At 36.3% G+C, this 16,457-nt stretch overlaps 1 protein-coding gene across 2 annotated transcripts in view; it reads left to right on the top strand.

Annotated features, from left to right (window-relative positions):
- Nucleotides 1–16,457, top strand: part of SOX6 (SRY-box transcription factor 6) — a 687,546-nt gene that overhangs the window by 23,703 nt on the left and 647,386 nt on the right. For both annotated transcript variants that reach the window (XM_049617879.1, XM_049617886.1), the window contains exon 4: nucleotides 9,661–9,763. The gene's annotated coding sequence lies outside the window, so the exon portion shown is untranslated. The remainder of the gene's footprint in view (nucleotides 1–9,660; nucleotides 9,764–16,457) is intronic.

Raw genomic sequence — 16,457 nt, forward strand, 5'->3', positions numbered from 1 at the left:
GTCACAGTACAGGAGGTTGAGGGAAAAAGGAAAAGAAGTGTAAGGGCATTAACTAGATGAAGGAAGGGGATGGAAGGAATAGGGGGCAAGTGAGAGAAAGTAATGTTAATGACTACCTATTCCTTTGTTTTCAGTTCAGGCACTCATGATTTCTTTTTGGGTTCTTTTTCTTCTTTGAGCCACCCTATCCCTTCAGATACTCAGTCCTTTCCTATTAGTTACTCTGAGATCTGATCAACTCATTTACTCTAAGAGGTTAGGCATATCAGGCTGTTCCTACTTTCAAGATCTTTTATTTTTTTTATTTTATTTTATTTTTTTTATTATTTTTTTTTATTTTTGGGACAGAGAGAGACAGAGCATGAACGGGGGAGGGGCAGAGAGAGAGGGAGACACAGAATCGGAAACAGGCTCCGAGCCATCAGCCCAGAGCCTGACGCGGGGCTCGAACTCACGGACCGCGAGATCGTGACCTGGCTGAAGTCGGACGCTTAACCGACTGCGCCACCCAGGCGCCCCTCAAGATCTTTTATTTTTAAAGAGGACTATAAGGAGAAGGCAGTGTTTAACACGTTATTACTGATGGAATTTAGACATCTGATTAGAAAGTCTGACTTTTTCTCAAAGAGGTAGAAGGGAATGTTTTTATCACACAATATAAGCAACTGCCTATTTCTTTATGAATCTGAGCAGAAGGGATGGAAGTCTAAATGATCTCTGGTTTCTTTCAGGTTGCTTCATGTCAAATAGATTTTTTGCTATTAAGTAATGTTTCTAAAAATTGCCAGGAGAGTATTTGAATATTCTTGCTGGAAAATTTTTTAAATCTTCGTTACCTTCACAAAAATTCTCTATAATTTTGTACTCTAGTTTAAATATCCAGAAGAGTTGAGTCCAGAACTATGTTTTATTTTTATTTTTTTTTAATTTTTTTTTAACGTTTTTATTTTTGAGACAGAGAGAGACAGAGCGTGAACAGGGGAGGGGCAGAGAGAGAGGGAGACACAGAATCTGAAACAGACTCCAGGCTCTGAGCAGTCAGCACAGAGCCCGACGCGGGGCTCGAACTCACGGACCGTGAGATCATGACCTGAGCCGAAGTCAGACGCCCAACCGACCGAGCCACCTAGGCGCCCGTTTTATTTTTTTTAAGTTTATTTATTTATTGAGAGAGAGAGAGAGAGAGAGAGAGAGAGAGAGAAAGTGGGGGAGGGGCAGAGAGCAAGAGGGAGAGAGAGAGAATCCCAAGCAGTCTCCACATTGCCAGTACAGAGCCCAATGTAGGCTCAAACTCACGAACCGTGAGATCATGACCTGAGCTGAAGTTGGACACTTAATTGACTGAGCCACTCAGCCACCCCATGAACTATGTTTTTTAAAGCCCACTTTTAACTTTGGGAGAATCCAAACTAGATTTAACCTGTAAACTGAGAATTTGGATATTTTGTAGGAAACTCAAGGTAAATATAATGTTCTACCCTATTCCTCTTAGCTGTGTAATTAGAGAACCTCACTAGGCTTTTATTCATTCAATAAATTATTTATTTAATACCTACTATATGACAGGTCCTGTGCTAAGAGTCTCAGATTCTTCACATTAACATAAGCATAATAATACCTGTTTTGCAGGGCTATTTGGGTGGTGTATGTAAAAATCTACCAAAGTACTTGATACAAAGATGTTTAATAAATGTTTTTTTTTAAAAGGTTGCTAAGCTTATTATCATTTTACCTATTTGATCTTTTGTATTTTTTTCCTTGTAATTAATAAGGAAATGTAATTGTGAGAGAAGGGACCATGTCTTATTTATTACAGTACTTTGCAAATAGTAGGTTTCCACATACTTCCAGAAAGAAAAATTATTATAATTCCTGAAACAAAGCAAATTATTTTCAAGTAATGAAGTGGAGGAGATTGTTTTAGTCGAATTGTGTACAACATTTGGTTTCAGGCTTCTTGGCAATTCAGAATAAGTGAACATCAGAGTATTGCTATCCAATAAAAAGAGTGCATACTTTTTTTCAAATAATGCAAAATTTTCTCTATCATTCAATTCTAAAAGGAATTTGATATTTATGTAACCCATTCTGAGTGTAATTGACAGTGCCTTCAATAGCAGATTAGATTTGTTAGGTTGACAAAAGGTACTATTCAAAGGTGAGAGGTTAAGTTAGAAATTGTATAATTGGTAAGAGAAGTTAGGGTACTTCACTAGCTTTATTCCTTCATTCGATAAGTGTTTATTGAGTACCTGCTGGTGAGAGAAAAACAGAAGAATTATAGGTGTATTAAAACAATTTGCAAGGTGTATTACAGAGTGATACTGTTGAAAGGAATACAAATTTTTCTGTGTTGTAACTCATAAATGATGTTGCATGGGCAAAATTTTAAAGTATAAGGTATCAGGTTTGAGCATGTTGTAAAAAAGATGAAATAAACAAATAAACACAAATTTTTAAAGTTAGTTTGTTTTTGATGCGGAGAGAAATAAAAGTCAAAGATATATCAAGTTTATTTCATAGCACTCAAGCTTTCCATTAGCATTCCCCTCTACTTTCCAGATTATATTTCTAGTTTATATTATTATGAAACACTTTGAGAAACTCAAAAGTGAAAAAGGTCTTTGTAATTTAAATAAGTCTTTGTAATTAAAAATTCCTCTGGGCTGGAGGTTGGCACTGAGGTCTCTTTCTATCTTGAATAGTCTTTTTCATAAAAAATATTCACCAGCCATTTTTTAATCAAATGAAAATTTAAAAGAATGTTTCTGGCAGTCATGAGACATTATACATTCATAAAAATAATAAAATGTTTTCATTACCAGGTGTTCTGAGAATGTTACATTCACCAATTTACAAGTGTAATTTGATCATTTACCATTAGCATATGAAATATTTTGTGATACCCTCATGGTCATTAATCCATATTTGTGAACTGTATATTTTCCTTGTATTGTATCATACTGATTAGTGTGATTTGATCCTGTAGTAAAAACACATTCTATGTACACACTATGTAACTTATTAAAGTACAAACATATAATGTACATTTTTAATGCTACAGGAAAGCAAATTCAAATTTGATGCCACTTGTGACCTTCTAATAATTGTTTTATTTATTACTTACTTATTTGCTAAATGTTCAAGGGAAAACTATCCCTTAAAGAAGTGTGTGGGGAAGAATTATGTAAATATAAATATAAATATATATATGTTTACTGCATAGGTAGTTTCTTTGACATGAACTATTTCAGTTGAGATGTAAAATACAATATTCAGGATTTTTTTTCCTTGTTCATAAAATATTACAGTACAACACAGGCTTTCTGAAGGTGTCTGGGACATCAAACACCTTTAGAAGATTGGGGACGCAGGAAAACAAGAAGGCTAGCCAGTGGGCTTGGAATGGAGAATCTTCCAAATTTTCCATGCCCAGAGAGAATAAAGGATACTAATGGAAAAAAAGTTACTGTACTTCAGAGCTAGCCAGTGTCCTAGGACTGGAAAAAGGTCTGTGAGAGGAAGGTTCTGATGTTTGTAAAAGTGCCTTCCAGTAGTCTGACTCAGGAAATCATATATAGTAAACTGATTTAACAATTTACATAGTCACTGTGTTTTCCCCAAGCATTGTCCTTATTTCTTGAGGGCACACAGACACATGCTTTTATTTCATAGAAGGGTTAAAACAATTCAGAGCAGTTACCTCTTCTAATAAAGACCAGCATAGTGACCAATGTAGCATTTAAAAAAATACATGGAGGGGTGCCTGGGTGGCTCCATCGGTTAAGTGTCCGACTTCAGCTCAGGTCATGATCTCATGGTCTGTGAGTTCTAGCCCCGCATCGGGCTCTGTGCTGACAGCTCAGAGCCTGGAGCCTACTTCAGATTCTGTGTCTCCTTCTCTCTGCTCCTCCCCTGCTCATGCTCTGTCTCTCTCTGTCTCAAAAATAAATAAAAACATTAAAAAAAAATTTTAAAAATACATGGAAACTTTCCTTTAGACCATAAAGTCTTAGAAGGATTCAGGGGGTGCCTGGGGGGCCCAGTCACTTAAGTGTCCAACTTAGGCTCAGGTCATGACCTCATGGTTTGTGGGTTTGAGCCCAGGGTCAGGCTGTACTGACAGCTCAGAGCTTGGGACCTGCTTCAGATTCTGTGTTCCCCTCTCTCTTTGCTCCTCCCCTGCTTGTGCTGTCTCTCTCTCTCAAAAATAAATAAACATTAAAAAAAAAAAGAAGGATTTGGGAGTTTGTTTTAAGTATATATAGTGACTAGCAAAATTGCATGAATGTTAGTGTACATAATTGATATTTTATAACAAAAAATACAGTGAGATATTCCATCAATTTGGACTTTTATTTGTAAATCATTTTTGAATTTTCTCAAATTATTAGTAAAATATTTCCTTCAGGTTTCAAAAATACCTTGAAATAATAAAATAATTTCAATATTTACATTTAGACTAACTCCAGAAATCAGATAATGAAGTGTGTGTAGAAAACTTTCAACTAGTATCTTTGTTTTACCAAACATGAGCTTTTGATCCTATGTCAGGTAGAACTGCATACTCATGTTATTGAATGTTAATACATTACTTTGTTTTCCTGAGCCGGATTTCTGGGGGTTTCAGGCCATAAGATCCTTGTTAAAATCAGGATAAATTCATTAATAGCAAAAAAAGGTATATATCACATTGAAAATATATTGTCTGTTTAGGATTTATAATGTAGGCGGTGATACGCAGTGTGAAATAGTTTAAAGTGCACTAGAATTACAGTGGGGACCTAGGGTGCCTGGGTGGCTCAGTCAGTTGAGCATCTGACATAGGCTTATTCCTGAATTCGAGCCTCGCATTGGGCTCTGTGCTGACAGCTCAGAGCCTGGAGCCTGCTTCAGGTTCTGTGTCTCCCTCTTTCTAACCCTCCCCTACTCGCACTCTGTGTCTCTCTCTCTAAAATAAATAAACATTAAAAAATTAAAAAAAAAATAGAGGACCTAGTTTTAGTCCTTGATCTATAATAGGGAAGTAACTCACCAGTTTTCAATTTTAGTTGGTTTGTTTTTGATGTTTAAAAGTAAACTTCAACACTAAAGGCTACAGGCTATTAAGTAAGTAAGTAAAAGTGAATAGTAGTATGCAAAATTAGAAAATTCACAAGCAAGTTTATCAAGTCATACAAGTGTATTTAAAGGAAAGAAAAACATCTAGGTATGTGATATCCAGCATGGTTGCCACTAACCACATGTGGCTATTTAAATTTGGATTTAAATTAACAGACATTAAACCACACTCAAAATTTAGTTTTTAGTCTTACTTAGCCATGTTTTAAAATTTCAATAGTCACATGTAGTTAGTGGCCAGACAGATATAGAACATTTCCATCAAGGCAGAAAGTTCTATTGTATACCACTGATCTAGGTGCTTAGTCAACCGGTCTTGATTTCTGTAGTGGTCACAGGAGCATTATAGGTATAACCTATAATTCAGATTTCTTACCAGGTATCATTCTTTTTTTTTTTTTTTAATTTTTAAAATGTTTGTTTATTTTTGAGAGAGAGACAGACCACAAGCAGGGGAGGGGCAGAGAGAAAGACACACACACACACACACACACACACACACACACACACAGAATCTGAAACAGGCTTAGGCTCTGAGCTGTCAACACAGATCCTGACACAAGGCTCAAACTCGAGAATCAGGATCACGACCTGAACCGAACGTGGACACTTAACCAACCAAGGCACTCAGGCACCCCATCTTACCAGGTACTGCTCTATCATAGGCATGTAGGTTGATACCTGCTTGAGTCAAATGGATTATTTTTGGACTTGGTGCTAATTCTTCTTGTCCAGAGAACCTCCAATATTTATTAGTCTGGGGGAAATCCCTTGCATTCTCATAGACTAAAGGAAAGCTGTGGATTAGTTAGGACTGAGAAATTCTTTTTTGGAGGCATATATGTAATATATATTTATGTATGTGTTTTATTTTATCATATATATATATATGTATATATATATATATATATATATATATTTATTTATTTTAGAGAGGGTCTGAGAATGTGTGTAGAGGAGAGGGTCCAGGGGAGAGAGAGAAAGAATCCCAAGCAGGTTCCATGTTCAGCGTGGAGCTAATGCGGGGCTCGATCCCATGACCCTGGGATCATGACTTGAGCTGAAATGGAGAATCAGATGCTCAACTGACTGAGCCACCCATGTGCCCCTATTTTACTGTATTTTTAATTTTATGTATACTTCTACCTTCTAACGATGATTTAGGGCAGCTTCTCCTTGGAAAGTTTTTCTGTTATTTTTTCCTAATGTGACTCATTCAGGTCTATTCAACATATATTTATTAAACACTAATGTCCAGCTGGATATAAAAACTCTGGGAAATATTCAGATTTATGAAGAACAATTCCTACATTAAGGAGTTTGTAATAGGAATGGAGAAAATATATTTTTACATGAAAAGTTTAAAAATGCAAGATAATCTGGGAAGGAGGGATCTACGAACTTGAGTGGTTGAAGAAGTTAAGAAAAGGGACTTGAGCAGAGATTGAGTATATTAGAAAGAACTTTCCAACAGAAAAGAGCCAAAGATCATATGTAAGAATCAACAAAGTATGTTAGATACTGCATTGAGTGTAGATTAGTCTGTTAGATTAGTCTAACAAATAGCACATACACTCATACATTCTTAATGAAGTCTAGAGCAAAAAGAGTTCTGCCCCCTTTGCTTCCTTTTCTCTCTACGAACTCTGAATCCTCCCTCTTCCTTACTACCCTTAGCTAATTAATCATTGTATTTTGTAGATTCTTCCTTTCTAGGGAGTTATGAATCATTACTTTTTTTTGGGGGGGAGAGAGAGAGAGAGAGAGAGAGGGGAGGGGCAGAGAGAGAGGGAGAGTAAGAATCTCAAGCAGGCTCCATGCCCACTTGACACCAATGTGGGGCTCCATCTCAACAACGATGAGGTCATGACCTAAACTGAAATCAAAAGTCAGATGCTTAGCCAACTGAGCCACCCAGGCACCCCTGTGAATCATTACCTTTATTTCTAAAAATTCCGAATGTCTCAAGCACATTTATTTCTCATATAACAGTCTAAGTCCTGGTCTGGTTGGTCCTGGTTGGTGATTGGCTCTCTTTCATATAGTGATTCAGGAAATCAGGCTCTTTGGGGGCTCAGCTGTCCCTTAGAACAGGCAGAAGGAGAAAGTGTGGATGAGTAGAGCTAGTAATTAAAGTTTTATCCTATAAATGGGATTTATCACTTCTGTTTACATTCCAGGATTCAGTTATGTGGTCAGTTATATTTTCCAAACAATGAAGAAGACTAGGAAATGTAGTCTAACTGTGCTCAGGAAGGAGAAGATATTTGGTGATCATCTAGCAGCCTTAGCCACACACAGGAAGCCAATAAATCTAGTTTAGCTAATAAGGAAGGTTAGTATGGGAGAACAATGAGAAAAAGACTGGAAATTTAGCATAGGGTCACATTGTGGGAGACTTTGTCAGTTTAAGCATTATGAACTTTCTTTTGTAATCATTTCAATGCTTTTGTACAAAAGAAAGATAGGGTGAAAATGGAGTTTTACAAGCATTAATCCAGTGTACAGAATGCATTGGAGGCAGAAAGATTTTTAAGGGAAAAGGTAGTCCAGGTTTGAGATGACAAGAGCTTGGCCTAAGGAAGTAGGAGTGGAAATGAAAGGACTGATTTATAACCCACTAGAAAGAAACTATAAAATACGATGATCGATTAGTTTGGGTCCTATGGAAGAGGGAGGAATTAAAATGGTGGGGAGAATGGAGAGGAATTTTCTTTCTGCTCTAAACATTCAAAGGAGTATCTGTGTGTGTGGTATTTGCCTTATTATTTCTAATTTACCTTAAAAAATCATTTTCAACCTTTTAGATTGCTTAAGGATTTCCTAGGGCATATGTTAAAGGGGGAGATCCTGGGCCTTCTAGAGATTCTGATTTATAGGTGTGTGTTTTTTATAAGCATGCTGAATGATTACGATGCAAATTTTTCAGACTACACTTTGAAAAACATTTTCTTAAACATGTTGGCTCATGTAAACATATTGGCTCAAGTAAAGTGATGCTTTACTTTTTTTGTAGCGAGTGATTGGAAATTACTTACTTTTATAGGCCGATAAAGGATAGTTGAGTCTTTAGGTTCTGAGTAGAATGATCATAACCATTCTTAACAGTGTTTTCCTTATTGTCCTGGTACTTTTCATTTCCTCTTTTCAGTTCTCTGAAATGTTTGTATTAAGAATCAGAAGTATTTTCCATCCTGTCCTAAATTAGCCCAAGTGATAGCCAAAGAAATAGAAATAACAATCTGCTCACTCTATTTTCAAAATTGTAATTTTTTTTTGGATGGCATTGATATTAGGGTGGTATCTGAATTTTCTGGGATTGTTGTGATGCACACACCTCTGAATATCTCAGTCAGAAAGAAAAGGCGGAGTGCTGATTCTTCCCCTTCCTAGCATGTGTGATTTCATCTTCATTCTTCAAATGCAGTGTTTAAAGTGTAGAAAATGTCTATAAAGATACATACCCAATTTTTAACAGCAGTGCTCAGAAATAGAATTGTGAGGTGAAGGAAAGAAATGGGGCTTTTACTTTTTATTTTACACTTTATATTTTTCTGTACAGTTTTTAAAAACCATGAATATACATCAATTTTAAGTATGTGTCTTTTCCAGGACATCTGGGTGACTCAGTCAGTTAAGCATCTGACTCTTGATTTCAGCTCAGGTCATGATCTCACAGTTTGTGAGGTCAGGCTCTGTGCTGATAGTACAGAGCCTGCTTGGGATTCTCTCTCTACCTCTCTCTCTCTGCCCTCCCTACTCACACTCCTTCTTCCTCTCAAAATAAGTAAATATACTTTTAAAAAAGTGTCTTTTCATCCTAGATTAAATAGATGTAATAGTAATACTAGCTACCACTTATTTTTTTTTATTAGATTTTGAAGTGTCTATTTATTTTGAGAGAGAGTGTGAATGGAGGAGGGGCAGAGAGAGAGAGAGAGTTGGGGACAGAGGATCTGGAGTGGGATTTGTACTGACAGCAGAGAGGCCGATATGGGGCTTAGACTCATGAACCCAGAGATCATGACCTGAGCCAAAGTCAGACACTTAACCAACTGAGCCACCCAGGTGTCCCAATTAACTATCACTTATTAAGCACCTTCCTTTTACCAGCCCTCACTTTATTTACAATTCACAAGAATCCTTCAAGGTAAGTATTAACATTCCCATTTTACATAGGAAACCGAGATTCAGAGAGTTCATAAAATATGCCTCAGGGCTTATGACTATTAAGTGGCAGAGCAAAGAAGTAAATCCGGGTCTCTTCTTATCCAAGTCCATGTTTGTTATGTCTAACTACAAAGGCCTTGTTCCCTCTAATTCCTTTGGATGGATAGAACCTGTGTATGAGTGGTAATTGTTTTAGTCTGTTAAGAATTTTTTAGCAATTAAGAAGATCAACTACTAAGAATAAAGTAATCAGTGGAAATAAGAGGCAAAGAAAATTCCATGGAGTGTCCTATGACTGGAATAAGTTAGTCTGGTCATTTGGTTGCAAGATATTTATTGAGTGTCACTTTGTACATATCTTTTTACTAGGCCCTAGGGATTGAATACTTCACTTGTTATGGTCCCAGCAGGAAACAATTCCACTCTGAGGAAAAGGCTTTAATGAAAGGACTACCTTCAAAGATGTGGGGAGGTAAGTAAAACAATAAGAAATGCTGAGGAACCCAGAGACCAACAGGAGGAAGCCATTACCATCCTCAGGCCTGAGGGCACAAAAGGATGGAACAGTGCTATTAAAGCCCAGAGTCCTAGAGGAGGGCCTACTGGGCAGGAGCCATTGTTTAGCTGTGCAACAACTACTACTAGACCTGAGACCCCAAAGTAGGATGAGAGTATAGAAGAAATATTCTTCTTTGTTCCTGCTAGTCTCCTGCAGGTGCTTCCCCTTGGCTAAATACAAACAGAAGCCACTTAACAGTTTGCCCAGGTGATGCAGTCTGTGGTTTTAGCCTCCCAGGGCTATGTGTGGAGAATGGGTCTGGGAGTGGGGCAGAACAAATGGAGAATAACCATATATCCCTTCATTGCTTTGCCATTGTTTCAAGATAAGGACAAAATTCTTCATATGGCTTATAATGCCCTATACCATTTGACCTCTGGTGACTTCTTAAGCATCAATTCATTCTCTCCACTCTAAATTTTCCTTGTTCATCAATCCTTTGTTCTTGCCATGTATCCATCTTCTACAAGTGCCCTTTCACATGCTCTACCCTTTTCCTAGATACCTCCTTCTTTTTCCTCCCTTTTCACCTAATTAATGTTTACATATCTTTCAGATCTTAATTCAAAAGTTGCTTCCTTAGGGATGTCAGACTTCTCTGATCAGGTCACATTTCTTTTTTTGTAAGTTTTTAAAAAAAAATTTATTTATTTATTTTAGATTTTAAAAAATGTTTATTTATTTTAAGACACACACACACACACACACACACACATGGAATCTGGAGCAGGCTCCAGGCTCTGAGCTGTCATCACAGAGCCTGATGCCAGGTTCGAACAAATGAACTGTGAGATCATGACCTGAGCCGAAGTTGGATGCTCAACTGACTGAGCAACCTAGGCACACCCCTTTTGTAATTTTTTTTTAAAGCAGACCATAATTTTTCTTTATATCATGCATAACAGTAACAATTTACATTTATTACATTTGTCTGATTATTTGTGTTTACATTTTTCTGATTATTTCGTTAATGGATTTCTTCATGCTAGACCAAAAGCTCCATGAAGGAACTGAGTCTGAATTTTGCTCACCAGTGTAGTTCCAGTGTTCACATAATGTTTGGCACTAAGTAGGTACTTAATAAATATTTTTCAGAAGAACAAATGAAAATAGAAGATGAACAGAAGCCTCCGAAGGATTCACATTGTTTAACAAAGATAATACATGCATAAATAAAACAATATAAAAGCAAATACAGAGCAAAAATTATAACAGTTAAAGCAAGATCTCAAAGATTCCACAAATGTTCTGCACTATAGGTATTTGCATCTTATTGTCAAGTCACTTGCTTGCAGTCTGACACAAAAGTCTCATGTAAAAATTTACCTAACACAGCACCTAGTATGGTGTGACTTGTATATAGTGGTCATTCATTAACTATTAATCAATGTGGACAAATTATGAAGGTATAGTAGGCTTGAGAATTACTATGCATAGAAACCATCTGATCAGAATCACATATTTAAAATATAGACTCCATTCATCTGTTGAAGAACATTTGGGTTGCTTCCATATCTTGGCTATTGTATATAATACTATGATAAAGATAGGGGTGCATATATCTTTTCAAATTAGTGTTTTTGTTGTCTTTGGCTAAATTCCCAGTAGTGGAATTACTAGATCATATGGTAATTCTGTTTTTAATTTTTTGAGGAACCTCCATACTATTTTCTAGAGTGGCTAGACTAATTTGCATTCTATACCTGAAACTAATATAACACTGCATGTTAGTTATACTTCAATTAAAAAAGGGGGAAAATTGGGGCGCCTGGGTGGCGCAGTCGGTTAAGCGTCCGACTTCAGCCAGGTCACGATCTCGCGGTCCGTGAGTTCGAGCCCCGCATCAGGCTCTGGGCTGATGGCTCGGAGCCTGGAGCCTGTTTCCAATTCTGTGTCTCCCTCTCTCTCTGCCCCTCCCCCGTTCATGCTCTGTCTCTCTCTGTCCCAAAAATAAAAAAAATAAAAAAAAAAAAGGGGGAAAATAAAATAAAATGAAATAAAATAAAATAAAATAAAATATAGACCCCACTCCATAGATACTGGTTTCATTAGAAACCAGTATTACTTGAGTAAAGTCTGAATATCTGCATTCTAAATAAGTACCCCAAGTAATTCTGATGCAGGTGATTTGAGGACTACATTTTGAGAAATATTGGACCATTAGCTCCTTGGTGGCAGCATAATATTCTGGTTAAATATGGGCTTAGGAATTAGAGATCCCTGGGTTTGAATCTTGACTCTTATACTAACCAGCTATTATTTAAGCCCTCTAGATAACAATTTTTGGCTATAAAATAGGTTATAATAGCATCTACTTCCTAAGACTATTGTGGAGATTAAGTAAGAAAATATATGCAAAATGTTTACCACAGTGTCAGTTATATAAGTGTTAAATAAATTATAGAATTGGTTTTAATAGTCAAAATTTAGCCTGATGCCTAGAACATAATTGATGTTCAGTGAATGACAAGTGCATGGAGTACAGTTATTAGATTATCAAATTTATAGCTAGAAGGTTGTTTTAAATTATCCAGTCCAGCATCATCATTTTACATATTAGGAAATCCAAGCTAACAGAGGTTAGATGCCTCATTCAAGGTTACATATATAGTGACCTAATTAGTGGCAGAACTGAGACCAGAACTAAAGGGTGAAAGGAAAGATCTAGTAATTACTATTTTTCTAACTAGTATTTGTGGTTAGTGTTACATTTAGATTTTAAATAGGTAAATGACAATATATTTCTATCCATAATCAGTGGCGCACTCCAAAATATTTCTTTCTTAAACATTAAAACAACAAACAGAAAACTAGTAAGTAAAACTAAATGTGTAGCTGTTGTTGGATTCTATTTTCTTTCTAAATATTACCTCAGAGCACACAGTGTTTCCCAAATAAAATTCAGACATCATCTGGTTCTTAGAACTTTAGAACGACAAGCTACTTGGAGAGTTAAGTTTATCTCTTGCCTTTGGAAAATAATGGTGGTCCAGTATTTCCTGTCTCTTTCTGAAACTCTTACTTATTCAATAGGTAAATTAAAATGGAATTCAAATGCATAGTTATTTATTTTGGGGTTGAAAATATTGTTTCAGATTTTCATATACTCTTCAGATGTATTTTTTCTGCCTTTTATTATACTGTATTAAATTTACATTCTAGTTTTGCTTAACTTCTCTATTTAGGATGCTTATGAGATTACTAAGTTTTAAGAGTTAATGTAAATTTTGCTTATTTTTGTGTTGGATGGAATTTTGTCTTCATTTCTAGATTCAAAAAGTATAGAGGGAGAGTTAAGATGGCAGAGAAGTAGGGGGACTGGGATTTTCCTCATCCCTCAGACACAACTGTATTAAGGTCAGATCATTTGGAACACCCAGGAGATTAATCTGTGGAGTGGCAGAAGGAACTCCACATTTGGAGGGAGACAGTTTGTCAGGATCAAGGCTCCCCACCTTTTTTTCCAGGGTTATTTTAACAAATCAAAGCACACCTAGTTGAAGGTGGTTGCACTCAACCACTGCAAGCAAGGAGGAGCTCTGCAGAGGACTGACCAGTGGGATAGAGCAGCCAAAATGCAACAACAGAGTGAGTGCACAAAACATACATCAGAAACACTGCCTGGAGTGCCAGTCCCTGGACAGTGTATGACCCCTTTTTAATATAGTAGTACTCTCAGGTGCAGGACATATAACAAGCTATTAAAACACACAAAAGACAGAAACTTAGCCAAAATGACAAGATGGAGGGATTCTCCCCAAAAGAAAAGTCAAGAAGAAATCACAGCGAGAGAATTTCTCAAAACAGATATAAATAACATATCCAAACAAGAATTTAGAATAGAAGTTATAAGACTAATAGCTGGGCTTGAAAAAAGCATAGAAGACCCAGAGAAACCCTTACTACAGAGATCAAAGACCTAAGAACTAGTCAGGATGAATTTAAAATATCCTACAACTGAGATGCAAAATAAACTAGATACAGTGACAGCAAGGATGGAAGAAGCAGAAGAGAGAATAGGTGAAATAGAAGATAAAATTATGGAAAATAATTAACTTGAAAAAAGAGGGAAGGGAAATTACTAGATCATGAGGGTAGAATTAGAGAACTAAGTGATTCCATGAAATGAAACAATATCCATATCATAGGAGTCCCAGAAGAAGAAAAATGAGATAAAGGGGCAGAAGTTTATTTGAATAAATTATAACTGAGAGCTTTCCTAATCTGGGGAAGGAAACAGGAATTCAAGTCCAAAAGGCACAGACAACTCCCTTCAAAATCAACAAAAACAGGTCAACACCATGACATATCATAGTGAAACTGGCAAAATACAGAGATAAAGAGAGAATTCTCAAAGCACCTAGGGATAAAAAATCCTAACCTACAAGCGTAGACACATAGGGCAGTAGCAGACCTGTCCACTGAAACTTGGTAGGCCAGAAGGGAATGGCAGGAAATATTCAATGTGCTGAATAGGAAGAATATGCAGCCAAGAATCCTTTATCCAGCAAAGCTTTTATTCAGAATAGAAGGAGAGATAAAGGCTTTCCCAGGCAAACAAAAACTAAAGGAGTTCATGACCACTAAACCAGCCCTGCAAGAGATCCTAAGGGGGACTGGGTGAATGGAAAGCAGCCAAGACTACCAGGACCAGAGATATCACCATAAACATGAACTCTATAGACAAAATGGCACTAAATTCAGATATTTCAATAATCACTTTGAATGTAAATGGACTAAGTGCACCAATCAAAAGAAATAGGGTATCAGAATGGATAAAAAACACCTGTAGATTGAAAGTGAGGGGATGGAGAACCATCTATCATGCTAATGGATGTCAAAAGAAAGCTGGAACTTATATCAGACAAGCTAGATTTTAAAACAAAGACTGTAACAAGAGATGAAGAAGGGCATTATATCATAATTAAGGGGTGTATCCATCAAGAAGAGCTAAAAGTTGTAATATTTATGCCACCAATGTGGAAACACCCAAATATATAAGTCAACTAATCACAAACATGAGCAAACTTATTGACAATACCGTAATTGTAGGAGACTTTAATACTCCACTTATAACAATGGACAGATCATCTAGGCAGAAAATCATCAAGGAAATAATGGCTGTGAATGATACATTGGACCAGATGGACTTAACAGATATATTCAGAACATTTCATCCTAAAGCAGTGGAATATACATTCTTCCTGAGTCCACATGGAACATTCTCCATGTGACATTTTGGATCACAAAATAGCCCTCAACAAGTAAAAATGATTGAGATCATACCATGCATATTTTCAGATCACAATGCTATGAAACTTGAAATGAAACAGAAGAAAAAATTTTGAAAGCCCTTAAATATATGGAGGTTAAAAACATCCTACTAAAGAATGAATGAGCTAACCAGGAAATTTAAAAAGAAATTAAAAAATACATGGAAGCAAATGGAAATGGAAATATGACAGTCCAAACCCCTTGGGATGCAGCAAAGACAGTCCTAAGAGGAAAATAAATTACAATTCAAACTTATCTCAAGAAGCAAGAAAAAGCTCAAATACCCAACCTAACCTTACACCTATAGGAGCTAGAAAATAAATAAAATATAACCCAAAGCCAGCAGAAGGGAAATAATAAAGATTAGAGCATAAATACCTAAGAGGTTGGGGCAGTCTGCACTGAGGAGGAGTTTGGGAGAATAAAAATATGTAAGGCAGATTCTAAATGTGTTGACTGTGGAGAAAAACTGCTAAAAAGTCTTCAGTGAAGTTTAATTGCTTACTAAAGCCTTTTTTTTCCTTTACTTCTTCCTAGCCCCCCTTTTTTTTGTATTTTGAGAGAGAGAATTTAAAGAGAGAAGTAAATGGGGAAATATTCTCTAGGACTCCAGAGCCAGCTAAACGGGGAGTAGCAGATGTATCTGGCTTACAAATGCATAGAAAAAGTAGAAAGATGTAATCCAAAACATTAATAGTGGTTGTCTTGGGTGATGGTGTTTTGTTTTGTTTTTTCTTTATACTTAAGTGGTTTTTTTTTTGTTTAAAAGTTTTTATTTAAATTCCAACTAGTTAGCGTAAAGTGTAATATTAGTTTCAGGTGTACCATATAGTGATTCACCACTTCCATATAACACTCAGTGCTCATCACAAGTGCACTCCTTAATCCCCATCACCTATTTACACATCTGTTTTGTTTTTTAGAGTAATTACTTTTGTAAACATAAAGTTATTTTAAAAGGCTCAGATCAAGAATAAAGTGATCTTTTTCTTTGATGTTGTGTTTTAGTTGCCTCTTTCTTGATTATGAATGAATTCTCATTAACGCAATAAGAAATATCTAACATCATTTAACAAAAGGTCTTCCCTTTGTAAAAGGTCTAAGACACACATGACCATGCATCTTCAGTTTCTCCCTTGCTTTCTGGCTTTGCCTCTTTTTCTTTCTTTTTGCTATCTACCTTCCCTACCCTATGAACTTTGACCAGCTAATAAATTACATAGCTTGCAAAACCAGTTCTGTGACAATACTGTTCTGATGGCTATTAAGATTGCACCAGCTTTTCCCAAGCTGGGACATGAAAACAGGAATGATCCCCAATCTTGTCAGTTAA

Source organism: Panthera uncia, chromosome D1 (assembly GCF_023721935.1).
Source record: "Panthera uncia isolate 11264 chromosome D1, Puncia_PCG_1.0, whole genome shotgun sequence".
Taxonomy (NCBI): Eukaryota; Metazoa; Chordata; class Mammalia; order Carnivora; family Felidae; genus Panthera; species Panthera uncia.